We start from the raw sequence: 19955 nt of genomic DNA, 5'->3' as shown, positions 1-19955 counted from the left end.
CTAAACAGCCTTGTTTTTAAAGATAGTTCTCTGCAGACAGAGTTACAGACATAACCTCTGGGCAGCTGCCTAATGCCCACTCCAGCATTGTACTGCTGGGAAAATGAGGCAGCTCTTCTCTGAGCAGTTAGCTGGGATGAAGAGCTTTGTTAGGACAGTAGTTGAGAGAAGGAGTTTTTGGTAGGACAGCAACAGAAATATCAAAAAAAAACCCAAGGAAAAAAGAAAAAAAAATCCTGAACACTTATCTCTGAATAAACATACTAGTTACTGCACTTGTTTAAACAATATGACTAGGAGCAGTTTTGAACTAATATGCTGGAAAAAACTCTCTCCAATAACATATTTTAAGTGCATGATTCAATAAACAAAACACGGAGCGCAACAAAGGGCCATGCTAAAAGTGTTTATGTTGGAAAAATAGCCTAAAAACTGACTAAGGCCAAAGTATGGTGCATTGGCAGGCAAAGGAAATACTTAGTGACAATACAGGCTACCAAAACAAACCATGGTGTAGGAGAAAAAAATGCATCTTTTCCCAGGAAAAGGCAGCAGGTACAAAAATCAGGTAAATTAAATGGTGCTGCCTTACAACATAAAGAAGTAACATAATTATTTTCCTCCTTTGTCACAATATCTGTGTTACTTATGACAAGTTTTTAGAATATGATAGACTTTAAACACCCAAGACCATATCTGAGCTATAAATAGGCATCTAAACCAGATGCCTTTTCACATTACAGTGTTAGAACAATATAATCAGTGACAGTTAACATGTGCTTGGAATTATTGTTCATCTGGTTAGTACCCAGAAAATACAGTAGGCTCAGGTGCTATGTATGTGCCTACAATCATATATTACTAAGCTGGAGAGAAAAAAAAGGTTTTTTTAAGATAAACAGAAAAGTTAGCACATATTTTCTACTGAAGGACAGATAATGATACTTAGTCCTGCTTTATTATCATATATATGTGTACACTGCAGCAATATGCAGGCTGATGGAAGAGATAGGTAAGACAAGCTGAGAAAAAAATATTTTGCATAAAAAGGCCAATTTTTCAGAGAGAGCAGCCACTGACTGATGCACTGTTTCAGTGCTGACAACAGGATGGGGGAAAATGGTTAAACACTGTAACTACCATAACAGTTCATTATTATGTACTCTTATAAAGCTGTACCTGTGAACATTTTTGTTTATTTGTCAAAAATGTTTGTCTTCTTTCTTTTAATATAGTGCTGCCAGATCCTGAGCTTTTTTCATAAACCTCACAATAATTTGAAACCTGTGTTCTAGTACCATATGAATATATAAGCATTTTACATTTTTTTCTTAACTGTTTCTTTTTTGATTTTAACATATATCAAGGGTAATGAAAAGGAGAGTCAGAATCCAACTAAAAAAAAAATATGGTACTTAATCTCACAATGTGTAAATTCCAGATTATTGCTTTAGATGTCCTGGCTCATAACTTTACCAAATATTTGTTTGTCCCATGTAGAAATAGCTTCCTGCTGCTTTAGAAACCTTCATATATTCATATATTCTTCAAATATTAGGGATTTTGGAGCCATCCTGTGCTGGGTGGGTATTGATTCTATAGTGTTATGTGCTTTGGCACAAATCAAGGAACCACAAAAGTGCCAGGCTTCTGTAATGATAAACTCTTCCCAAGACCACTGATCTGATCTGTTCCTGCCAAATGTCACAACAATATTCCTTATTCGTATATGAAGGTAAATTAAAAGTACCTGAATCAGGGGTTCCTGGTTTGGGATATTGAAATTACTGGCTCTCAATATGGGATAGTTCTTTCCCAGAGCACTGATGAGCTCTAGAAGGCTGATGAATGAAACCAGAAATAAAAACTTCCCAGTCCACTCCGAGTCTACCTTCTCTCCAAAGAGGGAAGCTGTGTCTGCACTGCTAGCGCATGAGACAGCATTTTAGGAGCAGACTTCCAATGCCAAAGAGTTGGTGCTGAAGAACTGATGTCCATGATATGTGGATGGGAGGGGGTTGCTGGTTTCCTTTGGTGAGAGGGTTTAAGACAAGGTGTAGTCCACTTATGTGGGCTGACTGTACTTCCATGGTTGCAGTGCATTAAGAGTGTAACTATCACTTGATTTCGCCTTATCTGAATATGGCTTGGGCATGGAAACTTCTCTGTAATGCAAATAAAAGCGTAGGAAAGGGGGACAAAGAAAATGAAATCCTGATCCAAACTGTTGTGTAACTGTGAGACACCATGGTTTCAAACAATTCAAAGAAACCCAAACTAAACCCAAAAAACACCAGAGCAAAAAAACCAAAAAAACCCCCACAAACAAACCAAACAAAAAAAAAAATTACAAAAGCAAACAAACAAAAGCCCCTACATACACAAAAAAAAAAACCAAACCAAACCTGTTTTTCTATTCCCTTCAGTGCTTTTCCCCAGCCTTATAAGTCCTCAGAGGAGTTCCAGTGTTCAAGGTAGGAACACTCAGCTGGTGATAGAATTGCAGATCACTGAAAGAGTTCAAAGGGGAAGACCTGACTCTCCTACACTCAGCACAGAAGACTGCATCTTTAGGCTGGAGATAAAATTCACAAAAAAAGCAGCAACAGAATGCATTCCAAAAATATCTTCTCCTGGTATCTCCATGGCATGACAAAGCAGTATTTAGAGACATTAAGTCCAGGCCTGAAAGCAGACTTTATAACTGGGGTGCTCACTAACAGACCTTTTGCCTCAACCTCATTCTTTTACTGAATCCTCAGTTTTTCCTTCTGTACTCAAGTATTCTCCTTCCTGTATTATTGCCCTAAACTTCATCCTATGGCCTGGCAAAAAAGTTTCTGTGAAAAAGTCAACAGACTTTACCATCACCTGACAGCACTATTTTTAATTCATGTCCTCCTACAAAATAATGTGTCAGTGAAAACAATTCTTCCTTAGTTTGTAATGTTCCTGTGCATTACCCATTCAGTTACCACACAACGACTTTGAAGACTGCAAGAGTTCCCATGGGTGCCACATTCCCCCTTGCTGATGTTTTCTTATGTCTCACTGAGGAAGCTGTATTAATTTTACATGGAATCATACAAAAACATGTTAAGAGCTCTGTAAATCATGGAATCACAGAATGCCTATGGTTGGAAGAGACCTTAAAGATCATCCAGCTCCAACCCCTGCATAGGCAGGGATACCTCCCACCAGACCAGGCTGCTGAAGGCCCCATCCAGCCTGGTTTTGAACACTTCAAGGGAGAGGGAAGCCACAACTTCCTTGAGCAGCCTGTGCCAGTGTCTCACCATCCTCAAAATAAAGAATTTCTTCCTAATATCTAGCCTAAATCTCCCCTCTTCAAGTTTAAACCATCTCCCCTTGTCCTCTCACTACATGCCCGTGCAAAAAAGCTTTACCCCAGCTTTATGTTAATGACAATTTAATATATTTCAGGAAAACCCTGTTAACTTGTTCTTCACTTAATCCATGAAGTCCAATTGCTCACAAAAAAAAATCCAAAACGAAATAAAAAAACAACAAAGCTTTCAAATAGTCCAGTATGTGGCTCTGGATCAGAGTTATAAAGCATACCAACTTTCAGACCAAATCTTGTCCAGGCTGATTTGCATCAGCACTATTCTCAAATAATTTTAGGGTTTTTATTAAACAATGGATTGTCCTTACAATTATTTGAACACATAATGTCTCTCTGTACATAAGCAACTTAGTAATTTTGGCTTTTATAGCTCATTACAAGTGTTCCCAAGAAAGAGAATGTGTTTTGAAATTATGGTGATTCTCACTCTTAAATTGCACTGTCCTCATTAAATGTTTAATGGGGGAGTGGTTTGCTTGTTTACTTCTCAGTATGACTCTTTCCCAATCAGCATGAATCTTCACTCATTTGTGTGAACAAGGAAAACCAAGATTTTAACTCTTGTGATTCTTCTCCTGAATGTCATGAGTTGTTTACAAATGTCAGTGGCTGAAGACAAATGAGACTTCTGAAGAATGTGAGGTGGCGAGCAGGCTGAGGGAGTCCTTGAGGTCAGCTTCTGCCTTCCCCCTGGCCACCCTGCTCAGTGCCTCAGATGCATGCAAACAACAGAGAAGTTTATTCACCAGCCACCTACCCCTTTTTCCCAATCATTTATTGCTTTCTTGAACAACACAGGCCCAGGAAGAGATCCCTGTGGGACTACAGCGGTGATCTCACTCCACTCAAAATGGGCCATAAATTTCTACTCCACTCTGAGGTTCCTTTATTTTGGCCAGTTTTATCGATGTGAAAATCTTCTCCCTATTTTCCCATTACCACTTCTTTTGGGGACTTTGGTGAGCAGCTTTTTAATAAATTTATCTAGATATGTAACTCCTTTACAAGGCAATTGTAGATTTTTTTCACCCTAATTTAAGATAACAACACACTGGAAAGTGCCATAGATCTCATAAGATTTGAGGGAATTCTGATCAGCTCTTGTATCTTTCTCTTATTTCCTATAATTTATGATGCATATCACTGAAAAGATTGTGATCTGGACAATACAATGTCTTTTACTGGTACAGTCTCCTTCCTTCAAACAAGTTAAAATATGTAAGACATCCAGCAATAAACCAGATGATTGGTTATTCTGTCTGCTAATTAGAGAATATCAATAGCCTTATAGAACAAACTTCCAATATGTGGTGTACTAAGCCTGCTTGAAAATATATTCATAAAGCCAAATAAAGAGTCAATCTCACACTAGCCAATCTAATTTCATTTGAAAATGGGGAAGAACAACTGGAGATAAACTACTTTAATTCATCTTTATTATATATTTCATCTGTTGCTTGTAAACATACTCATATTAAAGATCATATATGCCTCCTTTAATAGTGTTCAGTTCACATATATATTTGAGGTATAAATTCAGATAAGTGCATTTCACTTGGAAGTTACAGATGAATCCTTGCCCTTCATCTCCCAGCCTTTCTCAAAATGTTGCATTTTTGTAGATGGAGAGGATTAAATCTTAGTGAAAATACCAAGAAAAAAATTCTACATAAAAAAAAAACCAAAAAAACCCACAAAAAACCCAGAAAAAACCTGCAGCTGTACTTAAGTTCATTTCTCTATGCTGTCCTGAAATCTCAGTTAAATGGTTTTGCAGCTGGACTTTTTAAGTCCTTTTCAGATAACATTTGCAAAACTGCTCCTGAAGATGGTCTTAAAAGATAAGGATGGAAATTGTTAGTGCTTACTGAACAGATGGAGAGGATACCACTGAAGAGATAAGAGGAAGAATAGGCATTCAGAATGACCAGAGCTAAGGTAAACAACCAGCCTGCCAGCCCCACCCCCCCAAGCCCCCTCGGGTCTAAAGAACAAAAGGAGGGATGGAAAAAAAACATTTAAAAATTCAAAAGACCCTTAATATAGCATAGTAATGTCAAAAAAAAAAAAAAATCGATCTTCCTGCTGAAGAACTCTCTAAATGTGAACTTCAAAAAAAGCACCAATAGTTGCTCAGACCACAGTTTGTTTTAAACATGTTAATTCTGTCTACGCTGATATTAACCAAGCATAAGTAATAACCAATTCACTGAGCCTTCACAAATATACAACTGCAGTCTTAGAGCATGTCAAGTCATCTGAGACTAATTTGAGATCTGCAGGGTGTAGGACTTGGAACACTTAAACTTTATATCACTGGACTGTAAAAACTTCTCACAGTATCATGGCCTCATGTTTATTACAATGTTCACAAAAAAAAAACCAACCAAACATGCTAAAGATGGAAAAGCTGCAACATCCAGTCTTCACTGTTAGGAGAAATGGTAGAATAAAATATGACTACAGAATTTTTTTTCTTTTCCAGCACAGTTCTTGTGGTAAATTACTAGAGTTGGTTTTACTTTTAACTTTTTGCAAAATGTCAATTTGTACTGTATTTCCTCAGTACCTCTGTGATTTTGGGCAACTTGAAGGAATTTGTTGAATTATATGGAGGAACAACTTACAAGACATCTTTCTCGAGTAGTCTCTCATTATCACTTCTGTAGGAGTTGATACTCTGAGTCAGGTAAGGAGGAGTTCCTAGAGCTTATCTGGTATTTAAGAGAGTGATTCCCACTGACTCTACCCAGGATAGCCTCTGGAAATTAACTTTGCAAGCTTATGGGTTGGCCCAAATCCTGAAACTGTTCCTCTGGTGGAAGGAAATAGGTCTACCCTTTTCAAGGATGACGAGACAATCAGGCTGGGAAAGTCCAGTCATACAGGGGACTGACTCAAAGAGGGTTCAGGATGCTGTGTGTTTACTCTTTCAATTACCAGCAGTATCGTACCTTGAAAAGTTGTGTTCTTCAGGTCTAACATCTCAAGATACAACCTTGGTCAGGGAAGCAGGAAATGAGGACTCTGAACTCTCACCTTCCTTCCCATGTTCTGCATTGAGTTTCAAGATCCACTGAGGGATGAGAAAAGAAAATAGTAGCATATCCTATGTCTGATACTCCAGAAAACATGCCCCACTGCATCAGAACAAAAGCTGAATGTGCCATACAGGATTGCACTTGTGCTGGCTCCTGCAACTAGATGCTGAAATGTCCTTTTAGGATACCTGATAAACTCTTAGGCATATGCTTTACTCTGTAAAGTAATATATATTATGTTTAAGGAAGAACAATGGAATTAAGAGTTTGCACATATGTTGTTGATTAAGATCACAAATTGACATGTTTAAGGAAATGAAATGTTAATGATAGGATGAATAGGTTGATTTAACTTATTGCTAACCCTAGCATATTGTTAGCTAACCACCTTTTGTAGAACATTAAATTAAGAGTGCAAATGGATCTGGCCCACTCTATGGCTGCACAATTGTTCTGTCTGGTAGCAGGAAGGTGACAGGAATATATATCCTGGCACGAACAGGATTGTACTCTCCTGGAAGGGACTGCCTGCATTCAGGCTACATGAAGTATGCCCTGCATCACTTTATCCATTTGCCAGCTCAGTTCTGGGTTTTGCCTTGGGCCTAGGGACACTAAACAGTTACCATCCTGAACGGACACTGCTTTTCTGCTTGGCTTTTGAGTGTCCCATACCAGTTTCGGGTTAGCTCACAAACTAAGTTCACACTGAGAGGTAGGTGTTCTGAATCTGAAGGCAGATTGCTTGCTCTTGTAGTCAAGTGCTAATCCATCAGGAATATCTCCACGGGCACTGTGTAAAACCTGCGTGTGGAAAGAGCAATTGTAGTTTTAATGCAAGCTAGCAGTTATAAAATCATAAAATAGCCTAATTTAGATAGAACCTCTGAAAGTCAAAAAGTCCTATGACTTTTTCAAAGTAAGGCCAACTTCAAAGTGAGATCCTGTTGCTCTGTGCCTTGTCCAGAGTTCTGGGTATCTCCACTGACATTCAAAGTTCCTTAGTATCTACTATGAATGTCTCTGTTACAAAAAAAACCCTAAACCAAACAGTCCCATCAAACTATGTCCTGGAAGTGAGGACATTAAGCAAACAAGGCCACTGTCATGATCATACCTCCTGTAATGTCATTCTGAAGGGAAACAGACACATTTCCAGCTGTGCACTCTGTAGGAAAAAACCATTTGCCACATCAGGCATAGTGAGCTTGGGCTGAAGAGGACTTTTGGCATTCTGCAGTGCAAAATTTTACCTTTTCAAGGAGCTGCAGTAGAAGAAAATATCAGTGTTACCAGATGTTTTCACCGTTCACTAGCAGCTGAACTGGAGGATGGAAATTCTGAAATGTGCATTTGTATGTCCACTTAGCATATTTTAATGTTTTTTTTACATGAGCTGGTGATGGAAAGGTCAAATTATATTTGCACAGTATTTTAACCAAGGTTAAATAATGTAGGCCTAACAAGGTAAAGGAAAAAAAAAGGACTTGATTAAATGAATATTAGATACCTCCCTATTTGCTTTCACTGTAGGACTGGAAAGATAAGGAGGTTCCTTAATGATTAAACTGGGAGGGATGGATTAAAGAAAGTAGGTGGAAACAATGCAATTCTTAAATCTAAAGTTGTAAATGATGTAAACGTAAACTCAGTCTACATTCACAGTTGAAAAAAATTGCTTTGGATTTCAAATATCAGATCCAGAATAAAATTCTGTTTCATCAAAGGTTTAAGTTAGACCAAAGCTGTTAAAGGGCGTTATTATTTCAGTGGGTACAACTGAAATGAAGTTAAGGTATGAACTGGATATAGTATCCATGCATTTATAGTGTATTGCAAACAGCAGTTTTCATATATCAAAATGTATTTTTCTTACCTAAAGTGTCAGCAATGAACCAAAATTTAGTCATCATACCAATACAGAAAGGTATGAAGTTGTATTCTGAACTTCATTTTAATGTGGATTTTTATGTCTACATTTAGTTTGGACCTCTGATCTACCTTTTTTTCAGCTAATTTAATGGGCACACACCTGAGAACTAATTAAAAGGAAAATGGAGACAATTCTCACTATTTATTTGTGCTAATAATTCATTCAATATAACTCTTTCACAGTTAAAAAAATTTCTTCAAATAAGAATAGTGATAGGAAATGTGTGAAGCTCCCTGCCTTAGATTTTAAAACAGTTAATAGCAGATGCATTTTTACAATGGAGAAAGGGGCACATAAAAGTGGTGTAACATAGTGAAGATCACTAAGCAAGTCTAGGACAGACTTTGGAACTTGGGGATAATATTCTTCATTCCAAGAACAGCTTATGCATGGATGATGACTGCCTACTGTGATGTCATTATCTGTGAGAGTATTGGCTCTGTTCTGTAGGAAGAAGCCACAATACTATTACTTTGTGGATTGCAATGAAAGAGCCAAAATGTTCTAAGCTATAGCTTGGATGTGAAGAAAGAAGAATCAAAACAGTACAATTAATTTATACATTTTCAAGGCTTCTTCAATTAATTTGATGTTACAGGAGGAAAACTTCAATTATTACTTTTTTTTTATCCCTAAAAAGTGCCTGACTGGCAGCTCGTGAAAACTATGTTCTCCATTAGTCAACAGAAGAAACATAGCAAGGATCTCATAGTTTCTGCCAACACACTTAAGAGCAGTAATTGCTAATAGCTTAGTTGGTGTCTTTAATTACTTAGATATTTGACTGCTATAAATACAATTGGATTTAAAATTTTACAATGTGAAAAAAAAAAGCACTAACAAGATCTCTCCCAGTTACTAGTAATCTAGGGCAGCTCTGAAACGTGATTTTACAGCAGCAGTCTGCCTGTCTTGTTGGCAAGCACCAGGGACATTCTGGAGAAGTTTCAAGTTATGCAGAGACAAAAATGGATGGCTGCCCAAAACACTATCTCATAATTTTGTTTGTAAACTGAAATAAGAAAAATATCAGGGTAAACACTTTTCTGGTACTAAAATATCAAGGATGGTAGATCTAAACATAGCCTAAAATGGCAGATAGTTAGGAGATTGATCTAATCATATAAAATGTAACTATTTTATTCAAGATTTTTGTTGAACCCTAAAACCAAAATGATTTGTTCCATCATTAATCTTGTCTAGTCCCCTTCTGGAAACTTCAACTCAGACTGTAGTAGAAAGGATTAAATTGTCCATATTAAATTGTCCATCACACTTGAAAAGTCATGGCAGTCTGGTGAAGTTTCCACTGACTGGAAAAGGGGAAACACAACCCTCATTTTCTAAAATGGAAAAAAAGACCCAGGGAACTACAGGCCAGTCAGTCTCACCTCTGTGCCTGGCAAGATCATGGAACAGGTCCTGAGCCACATCAAAAGAAGTATGACAAACAGGTCAAGGGAGATGATTCTCCCCCTCTACTCTGCTCTTGTGAGAGTCCATTTGGAGTATTGTGTCCAGTTCTGGAGTCCCCATCATCAGAAGAACATAGAGGTCCTGGAACATGTCCAGAGGAGAGACACTAAAATGATCAGAGGGCTGGAGCACCTCCCCTGTGAAGACAGGCTGACGAAGTTGGGGTTGTTTAGCCTGGAGAAAGGAGACTCTGAGGTGGTCTTATAGCAACCTTTCATTATCTGAAGGGGCCTACAAGAAAGCTGGGGTAGGGCTTTTTACGTGGGTGTGTAGTGAGAGGACAGAGGAAGTGGTTTCAGACTTGAAGAGGGGAGATTTAGGTTAGACATTAGGAAGAAAATCTTTAATTTGAGGGTGGTGAGACACCGGAACAGGTTGTCCAAGGAATTTGTGGCTGCCCTCTCCCTGGAAGTTTTCAAAGCCAGGTTGGATGGAAGGTGTCCCTGCCTATGCAGGGGGATTGAAACTAAATGATCTTTAAGGTCCCTTCCAACTCAAACCATTCTGTGATTCTATGAAATTAGAAAGTAATGAGGTCCTGATGGAAAGATGAAAGACTAGATTGAGTAAAGCATGATGATGTCAATAGGAAAGCTGAGTAAGACAAGATATTTATTCTCTCACTTTTAGCACCCTTAGTATTTAGGTTGTCCTTGAAAAAGTCTTGCCATTGAAAGAGGTCTTGAAGAAGCATCAAGTCAATTTATTACCATTGCAAAATCGTTTTAATTTGCAGGGCCTCATCACTGTTGAGATAAGGAGAACAAAAGAAACATTTTAAAGGGACCTCCAAACTAAAGTGTTTGGAATAGGAGTTAAGATTAGAGACTTCTCCAATTAGGGATAATTACTGCTGCAGAGAATCAGTCTTAATCAGTCTTTTCTAGGGCAGAAGTACTCATACCTCTGCTTTTCTCCTATTTCCCTTGTGTAAAAAAGTGTTCATTTCATGATCCCTTCCTTCCCATGTCTCACAGTTTCTCATCTCCACAGACACTGCCCCAGAATCTCCCTTTGTATACTCTTCATCACTTCAAAACTCTTCAAACTTTCCCCTCATTTTACCAGACTCATTCCTCCTTAATTCTTTTCTCATGCTTTAGTAACTGCCTCTCTCTATTTCATCTCAGAGCTGGCCTAGCATGTGGAAGTTAAAATTAAAAGTGATCACAATCTCTTTATGCTAAAACAAAGCCTTAACAGCCTCAAAAGCACATTGCTATGATTAATGTGCTCTCACTTAACTGTCCCAATATAAATATCTTCCTACTCCAGATCCTCCCAATTCATCCAGTCCTCTCTCTTACTACTCCTCCACAGCCAAAAACTCCCTGGGGAACAGAGTCCTCTTGAAGATCTCCTCTCCCCTCCAAACAGTGCTTGAGTTTGGTGATGCATAAATTATCTGTATGAGCTGAGAGCCCATCAGTCCCAGCACCCACCAGCATCCCCTGTTCTTTCTCAGGCCACCGTGTCTAACTGAGCCTGCTCACCTGTTTGCTTCCTCCTCAGAAACCAAGCTTCAGTTCCTGTGTCTGGCTGGGTCCCTGACAACCCAAGGAAAATTCAACAGTCTTTCCAAACAGGGCTCTGACAGCAGAAACAAGAGAGAACATTAAAAAAAAAAAAAAAAAAAAAAAAAATTAATCCTATATCCTCAGTTTGCCACTCTATCCAATACCAAATAAGCTTTTTAGAGTAGTGTGCATCTTGTAGGCAGTTTTTCTCTCCTGGCAACTCTGAATTAAATCCAGGCAACTCAAGGAGATCATTCAGGAGAGACTGTATTAGCTGAACTGAGAACTGAGTAAGGTATAAACAAGTATTTAATCAAAAAAAGTGCCAGAGTGAGGGCAAACTATGCCAAGGGTCCAACTGCAGTAATAAACTAGAGGTAGATGCTGGTGCAAGAAAAAGTTCGGGGGTCAATAATGACAATGAGTTTTCTTGCCTGCAGAGAAAAGTAAAGGTCTAGAGACATGAGAAAACTTTAGCCTAATTAAGGGCTTTCCTTGTGGAAAAAAAATGGCACCAAAATAACATAGCTTAATTACTATCACCATCATTATGGAAACCCATATAATATCTTTAACTTCCTATCTATCTAGTAGCATGGCACAGCCCCACTGCCACCCTTCTTCTAGGCTGCCCTTTGCCTCCAAGATGCTACCTGGACATCTCTGAACCAAATGGTGAAATGCTAAGGTGAACAAGGGGAGCAGGTTTGTTTGTTTAAGGTCATGCCTGAAATGCTAAAAGCAATGCATTTTCAGCTTGTTTTCAGCTCCCTGCATGTTCCGTGGCAGAGATTCATGGTCTCCCTGCACTTCATAAGTACTTTCAGAGAGAAAAAACAATGAGTACTTTGAGTTTAAAGAGCTCTTCATTGAGGACTTAATTCAAGCAGGGCCTCATTTCACTGTCTTTACCTAACTGTTAACTGAGCATTTGCAACTCAAAAGAGAAACTTGTCATGATTGCTGGATTCTAATTAGGTTACCCTGGGAGTAGGTACCACTCACTTTCAGTACAAATAGGGAAATCTGACCCAAAGGCTTCTTTAGTAGAGACTGGGTTATGGAGGAGTGCAGCTCGAAAAGGAGAGAACTGGGGGCATACAGTGTAAACTAGTTTACTGAAAATATGTGCCCTCCCCTCCTTCCTCTCAAGACATTTTAATTTTTCAGCTTTTTGGTTGCATTGATACAGACTGTCACAATGCCTTTAATTCTCATGTTCTGGAAACCAAGGGGAAAAAAGAACAGAAAGCTTTGGGTAATAGTTCTTCTGGTGGACCTAAGACCAGAATTCAGTCACTTATAGTAGCCTGGTGATGTCTGATACAAGCCATTAAAAATGCTCCATGTAGTCTATAAATTACAGCTGTGAAAATAGAACCAAATCCCTTTAATGTGCTTTCCTCAAGAATGTATTTTTATGTAGGTCTGTGTGCTTGCCTAAGCCCATGTCTTATTACTTAACCTCTGAAGCTATCACATTTATGGACAACAAAATCTACAAAAGTTAAAGCCTAATTTAGTTAAGATTGGTCTGTTTTCCCTGAATTTCCTAAGCCTTTTAAAGCATGCATTACCTTTGTTCCCCTTACTTGCTAGAATTCCCAAGCACCTGAAAATAAAAATCCTGAAAATAAAAGGCGTTACGGAGTTTGAGTATTAAAACTAATTTCATCTTTTTGTTGTTATTGTTGTTATTATTTATTTATGTTATGCATGAGACAACAAAGAGTGCAGATCAGTGGCCATCAGCCACATGGCACAGTACCTTTTCCAATTTACCATGTTTGCCCTGTTACTCCTGGGAATAACATGATCAGCTGAACTAGATCTGCAGAGACCAGGCCAAAGGTAGGGGCTCTGAACCAGGAGTGGCAGAGGAAGGTTGTGGATTATTGTATAAAAAAATCTTCCTTCAAAAAATGTGAAAAAATGAATGCTTGTTTAAATTTCACTGATGGTATGGTTGATTTTGCAGGTTTTTTCCCCTGCTTAGCATGTAGTGTATTTTAAAGGTCAAATCTTTTAAAACTATTGGTAGAACAGTGAGTGCCTAGAAAATTACTATAGCTAGTGATGGAGAAAGTGGCAGGGAACTGAAAAGAGAATGGTATGAGCATCAACTCTTTCTTACAGATAGTGAAGACTTTAAAAATTATTTTTGAAAACAAAATTACTGCTGTGTGCAGCATTGCCTGATGTTTTAAGCAGATGAAATAATAGGAAAAATATCTGATGGTGTAATTGCTTTAATTGTGCATATTCAAGTAGCTGACAATTTTAAAAAGTAAAAAAAGCAGAATGCTTGCCAAAGCCATTGCTCCTCACTCAGGGAGTTACAATGGGAGTTGAAAGTTTTACAGATGAAAAAAAAGAAAGCAGTTCTTTCTTATTTTTGCATTACTTTCAATCTTTTTGCTGTATTATACTTTTCAATATTGCTGAGAAATTACGTGAGGTCAAATTCAGAACTGAAGTAAAATTTTACATAACATGCCTGACACCAAAACTTCATCTAGCTGTCTTAAAAGTTATTAGGAACTATATAAGCTGCTTAATCTCCCAGAAAGGACTGAAATGTTCATACACTTTCATAGGACCAATCTGACACTGGTGTATAGCCAGGATATTTAGAGATAATTTAAAGATTTGCATTCTGAGAAGCTGAAAAGAAGATGTAAAAGTCTGAATTCTTGTCACTTCTCAAATTCAGGCCTACCTTTGACTTATGTAACTGGAAGGTGATATTAGGGAATTTATATGTGCTTAAGAAAAAAATAATTTACCAAATACCACCTTACATAGTAAGAAGCAAGGCACTGATCTTGCAGTAATTTCCTAAAATTTTGTCTCACTAATGCCCTTCTCCAAATTCAATTTCTTGCCAATCTTTGGGAAATAGTCATGTAAATGATAACTTAGGAGTTACCTGCTCATGTTTGTAATGAATGGCAGATGTTACCATCAACATATACCCAAGGAAGGTTTTGTTTCGTCGTTGCGAATAGAGTTCATATGCAGAAGAAAGTTCAAGAACAACCTAAAAACCAGAACAGGATCTAATAACTCCTCATTTTTAACTTTTTATTCATTTAACCCACCATAACACTCATTCTCAACTGTGTGTTGTTTCCTCATTATTAGTTTTTATTATGTTACATAAGATCTTTTTTATTAGATTCTAACTTTTTTAGAAATGTTTTTCTCTCTATTCTCTCCCATCACAAGTGTCAAAGAAGAATGGGAGAAGCTCCTTTGTATCAGTAATTTGAAATTACATTGTGAGAAGTGTGTGGAAGAATAATCTGTGAAAATTCTTCCTTGGAAGTGGATTAAAACCAGTTATACAGGTAAATGGGGAAAATTTGAGCCAGAGATTCCATGCATTTTGTTCTTATGTGAATAAGGCTGAAATCTCTTTACTGAAAATTGAGAAGGTACTGTCATTATAAAGATCAAGAAAATTGCCTTTGAAAGAGTGATTAAATTGTAAACTTCACAGTAGAGAATGTAAGTACAACATTAGTTTAGTTATTTAGAATTTAAAATTATATAAAAATTCTCAGAAAAAGTTGGCCTTTTATTAAAGTGCCCAGCAGCAACTTTTTCCACCTGAAAGCCAGAACTTTTCAGATTCTGCATGTTCCACTATTAGAAGAGGGATTCAAACAGTTCAAGGTTTGGGCTTGAAAAATCCTTTTCAATAATTTTGACCAAATCAGTAGAAAGTTCATCACTTTGGTCAACTCTAAGCATACTTTAAGAGTTTCTGGAAATGCTCACTAGGGGCAAGATCCTAATTGTATATTTTGATGATTCCAGTTTAAGCATTATGATGCCAAAACACAGCACCATTTGGCTTGCTTCTGGTGCCAGTATTAGGCTTTTAAGCTCACTATGCATATAATGAGGTAAAATACAACTGTGAAAGAAGATTCCAGAAGATTCATGCATTCTAACATTTTAGGTGCAATCTCCAAGTGCAACAACAGGACAGGATTTCTTATGCAGTGTAAGGAGCCTAGAACAGCATAGGGATCATAGAGCCACTACTTAGTGGAAACATGAAATGCAGGAGCCCTGTGTTCAATGTGAGTGTATTTTTGTGCACTTGGGATCTTGAATGTCAAGCTCTGTCTGTTATTCCCTGTCTCAGAAGAAATCTCTCCCTTTTTTATATTTCCATTTTCAACTCTGAAAAGTATGAAATTATATAAAAGTCTAGCATGTTACATGGTATGGAGAGCATCAGTAAGAAATAATCAATTACTTGGTTATTTATTTCCAAAATTGCATATATTTCTAAAAGAGGAACAAAAGTGTTTTAGATGAATAATACAATAAACAAAGCTGCATTGTTTACATGATATGACCTAAAAATATTTCCTTTTCCTAATTCCTCTGATTTACAGAGAGAAATATATGCCATCTGCACTTTACACTTTAATTATCATTTACATAATTTATTTATTCCAAATTGAATACAATGACTTAAATCAGACTAAGTGGAGGGTACATTGTTGAAGTTCTCAATGAATTTATGAGATTATGTTCATCCTCATCTTAAGGATACATTAGAACTCATTGTTTAATTATAGCATTCATGAAGATCCATGTTGCTGCACTCTGTGAACCACTTTAGAATATAATAGCTACAAACTCTAGAACTGTTATAAAACCCTTTCAAAACTGCCTATATCTTTTCCTCCTGCTGCAGGCCCATGCCAGGAAGAGTGGCCAGAATTGTTCCACTCCGTGTTAGGCTTCACCATCAGGAATGATGTCCTTTTGTGCATAATAGCTGTGTGAGCAAAATACTGCACATCAAAAATTGCTGAAAGATAACTAGTAACAATCAGTGTAATATAAACTTGGGCCTTAATACTTTCATGTTATGTCAACACATATGAAGAGATTTTTAAAATGCTAGTCTAAAATAGGTTTAAAGTACCTCATAAAAGTAACAGTTCTACCAAGTGTTTATGGCATCAAACCCCAGATTTAACAAAACGGTGGTTAAAGGAGTATACTTAGGATATTATTTCCAGAAAGAAAAGAGCAGTTCTATTTTTATGAGAACAGTGTTTTTCTTGTTCAGGACAGCAGCTGATTATCTTCCCACAGCCTTTGGGTTGTGTCAGACAATGAAAGAGACCTGATGCTAGACTCTCTAAAGCCATGAAATCATTTGCATTTGTTTTGTAACTACATTTCCATGCAAATATACAGCATTTGGTTTAACATCAGCAGTTTAAAATCCACTAAGTAGAGACTCTTTCTGACACTTTGTCAGAGGGAAAGGATTAGAAGACTTAAGTTTGACTGTAAAGCTGGTGAAGTGTAATTCATATGAAGAAGTTTCAGGAGTTTAAGAAGTCTTTTCTTTATTTTTTTTTTTCCTAAACTTTTTCTTCTACTCAAATTAAAAAACCTTGCTTTTCCAAACTTGCTTGCTCTGTAATACTGTTCAAATTCACTGTTCATATGTCACCTTTATAAGACACACTTGGGCTCCCAGGAAATCTTCAGCCACTGATAGCTTGCTTAGGCCAGGTCAAGTTGAGCAAATGCAGAGGTACAACCTGACACAATCTTCTAGTAGCTGAAAGCATAATAAGAACTGCCTATTCTCCCTGGCCATTAGCCACCTATTTCTACCTTTTTCTGGTTTAGCAGGATCTTTAAGCGAAACCATTTCACATGAACAAAATCAGCACAGCTAAAAAGCAGAAAACTGGAGCACAGCCTGTGGTGGTGTTAGGTCACAGGCTGGACTTGATGACCTCAGAGGTCTTTTCCAGCCTCAGTAATTTTGTGAGTCTGTGTGTGAATGTGTCACCAGCTTGGCTGTGTAGAAGGAGTCACATGCACACATGCACTGAATGGTATCTGTATGTAAGCACAGTGAGTGGACACCATTTCTTTCTCTTCACTTTCCACTGTAAAATTTTGAGGTTGATCCCAATAGCCACAAATAGAAGGTGCAGATTTTACTTATCCTGGGGCAGCACTAACTCAAAGTTAGGCAGAAAATCTCTGCACGTGTTTAATAACTTTCATGGCCAAAATGTGAGCTTTACTTTTAGGTTAAATTAATCTAATTTTGTCTTGTTGCTTTAAATCATTTCACCAGAGAATGGCAACATTTCCTTCAGAGCTGCCCAGATATCAATGCCAAATCCACTGTAACTTCTTCCACAGCAGTGACGTGAAAAGGAGAGGTTCCCTCCCAGGTAGACACTGGAAGGTATATACTAGCAACACCACTGTGCTTCCATCTTTCCTGCCCACCCCTTCTCTGTGTGTCTGCCTCATTTCCTCCCCTCTTCTTCCCACTCTGTCCCCCCTGTGCCAGCCCATAATCATAGAGTTCCAGGAAAAACTTTATTGACTTCTTGGACTATATCTATTTGCTGTCATGCCTTGAAACCTGTGATTCATCCATGCAGGTGACTGATCAAGCAACTGCCCAGAAATTCCTTCTCTCCACAGCCTACATGTGAAACAAATGCTCAGTGCAGCTCCCTTTTCCCCTTTTCCTTGTGTCATATCTCATAATCCAGTCCAGCAACAAGTAGGGAAGGGAAAATAGTACTTCATTAGCTCTATAATAATAAAATTAGAACTGAACCAAACCATATTAATAGAATAGAATAGAAACATGAAGTCCCAGCAAGTGCAGTTGCTCTTTAAAAGGAAGCCACATTTAACAAATTAGAATAATAAAATTGTTCTTCTGTATCCTGGTCATTTTTATACGTTGTTGGCATCTAAAACCTCTTATAAGTGGTATGGCTTGCCAACAAAGATATAGTTGGAGGTATTTAAATTTTCTCCCAGGATTATTAGCTTTGTAGGTTTCATGAGAGCTATAGAGTCACAGTACAGGTTTTGCAGGTGCAGTGATATGATTGTCTACAGACTTATGATCAGATAGTGCTCATTTAATGAGGATGGGTTTATCAAATGCCTTTGGCAGTTTCATAAAGAACTAGACTATGTACCTTAAGCCTGTATTTCATTTTGCCCTTAGTGGGAAGGTGCATTGTGCTTGTAGTCTTTTGATAAAGTCACACCTATGGTCTGCAAAAGTGGCATCAACCCAAGATTTACTCCTCAGACAAAAACGATGCAAGGTCTCAGAACCAATGTTATAGCACAAGAGACCAGAATGTTAGCACAAGACACAAAGTATTACATCTTAGTAGTATTTGCATTGCCCATTCAATTCTGGACACCTACTTTAAGTTGTGCACTCTTGAAGGTCAATCAAGACTTTGGCCTTGTAGTAGTGAATATTTTAGCACTTCATTGCAGTTAGAACCCAGGGAATGCAGAAAATAAATTAAAAAATCAACAAAACTTGCAGCTGGATTTTGCTTTGAAAGTTGGAACATAGATTTATTCCTCTCTCACTTGACAATGGAAAATACGTTTTGATCTCTCAGGACATGAAGAAACATTACTTATCTGCAAGGTAAACAGAAGCACAGGTTCTTCTTATAATGTGATAAGACTGGACAGAATTGCTCTGCCTCATCCATGAGAGCATTTCCCACTCCCATACTTGTTCTTTCAGAATCAAAAGTGCTTGTGTGAACCTGCTTGTATGAATCCTTACGAGTGAAACAGTTTCATGTTCCTTCTAAGCCAGTGTAAGGAGTAAACATAACCCCTTGTTTCAGACCCTCTGTGTTTTCATTACATGGTCACAGAATAACTTTCATAAGAGACCTAAAAGCTAACATGTCAAAAAGGTGATTTTATTTTTTCAGTAGATGAATTTTTTTCTCATAATCAGCCCTCTGCCTGTCATCACAAGTACTAGTTGCAGCAGAAGGAATATGTCACAAACACAAATCCAGGGACTTAAGAAACCAGCCAGAAAGAATGAGAAAAAACCCACTCCTTTTAACTACAGTATGTACTTGTGCCTGCTTAAAACCACAACCTCAGACAAGAAGGTTCTTCCCCCTGCTGAAGGTGTTTCTCTTGGGTCCTGTATACTTGGTCTGCACATTCACTTCTTGTCTTCAGGAATTTTTGGCAGCAAAGCATGAGCTACGGTTTATATTGGGTAATTACTGGAGTGGAATTATCTAAGTGTCCATAAGGAGATGAAAGGGAGGGTGGAGATTTACTCACCTAATCCAGCGCTGCTTTCTGAGAGGGAGAAGAGTTTAACTCCCAGCTGTTACTGTCAAAACTGGTCTCCATTTTATTGTGATGACTGGAGCAGGGTCTTGTGTTCAGGCTCTCCCTTCCCTTGAAAGAGAAACACCCAGCTGGCACAATTGAACAATTGTTTGGTTATGAGAGGTGCTTTGAAACAGCTGTGAGATGATGAAAACACTTAGGGAACATCCAGGGTATTTGATTTCAATTATCTCCTCACAGGTAAAATGACCTGTGTTTGCTCTAGAGTAAATACAGTCATCTGTGTAATTTAATCAAATTGCTATTTCCCCACATACTTGCATTATGCTATACAAGAAGATTATGCATTGATGGATTGCCTCACTCATCAAGTCAAGTGCAGAGTAAGGTCCTGGAGTGCAGGTGGTTGGCCCTGAGCTGTCCCTGGGAACCCACCCAGTCAGAAAGTCCTCTCCAGCACCTAG

The 19955-nt window shown here is 37.9% G+C and overlaps 1 long non-coding RNA gene across 1 annotated transcript; it reads right to left on the bottom strand.

The window, feature by feature from the left end:
- Positions 1-9618: 9618 nt before the first annotated feature.
- Positions 9619-19654, bottom strand: LOC139794877 (uncharacterized). Its single transcript, XR_011725292.1, has 3 exons — positions 19480-19654; positions 11311-11407; positions 9619-9898 (listed from the first exon to the last, which is right to left on the bottom strand). It is a non-coding gene; the product is annotated as an uncharacterized lncRNA (long non-coding RNA).
- Positions 19655-19955: the final 301 nt, after the last annotated feature.

This window comes from Heliangelus exortis, chromosome 3 (assembly GCF_036169615.1).
Source record: "Heliangelus exortis chromosome 3, bHelExo1.hap1, whole genome shotgun sequence".
Lineage (NCBI taxonomy): Eukaryota > Metazoa > Chordata > Aves > Apodiformes > Trochilidae > Heliangelus > Heliangelus exortis.
Note: the sequence above shows the minus strand (reverse complement) of the source record. Positions and strands in the feature narration are given on the sequence as shown.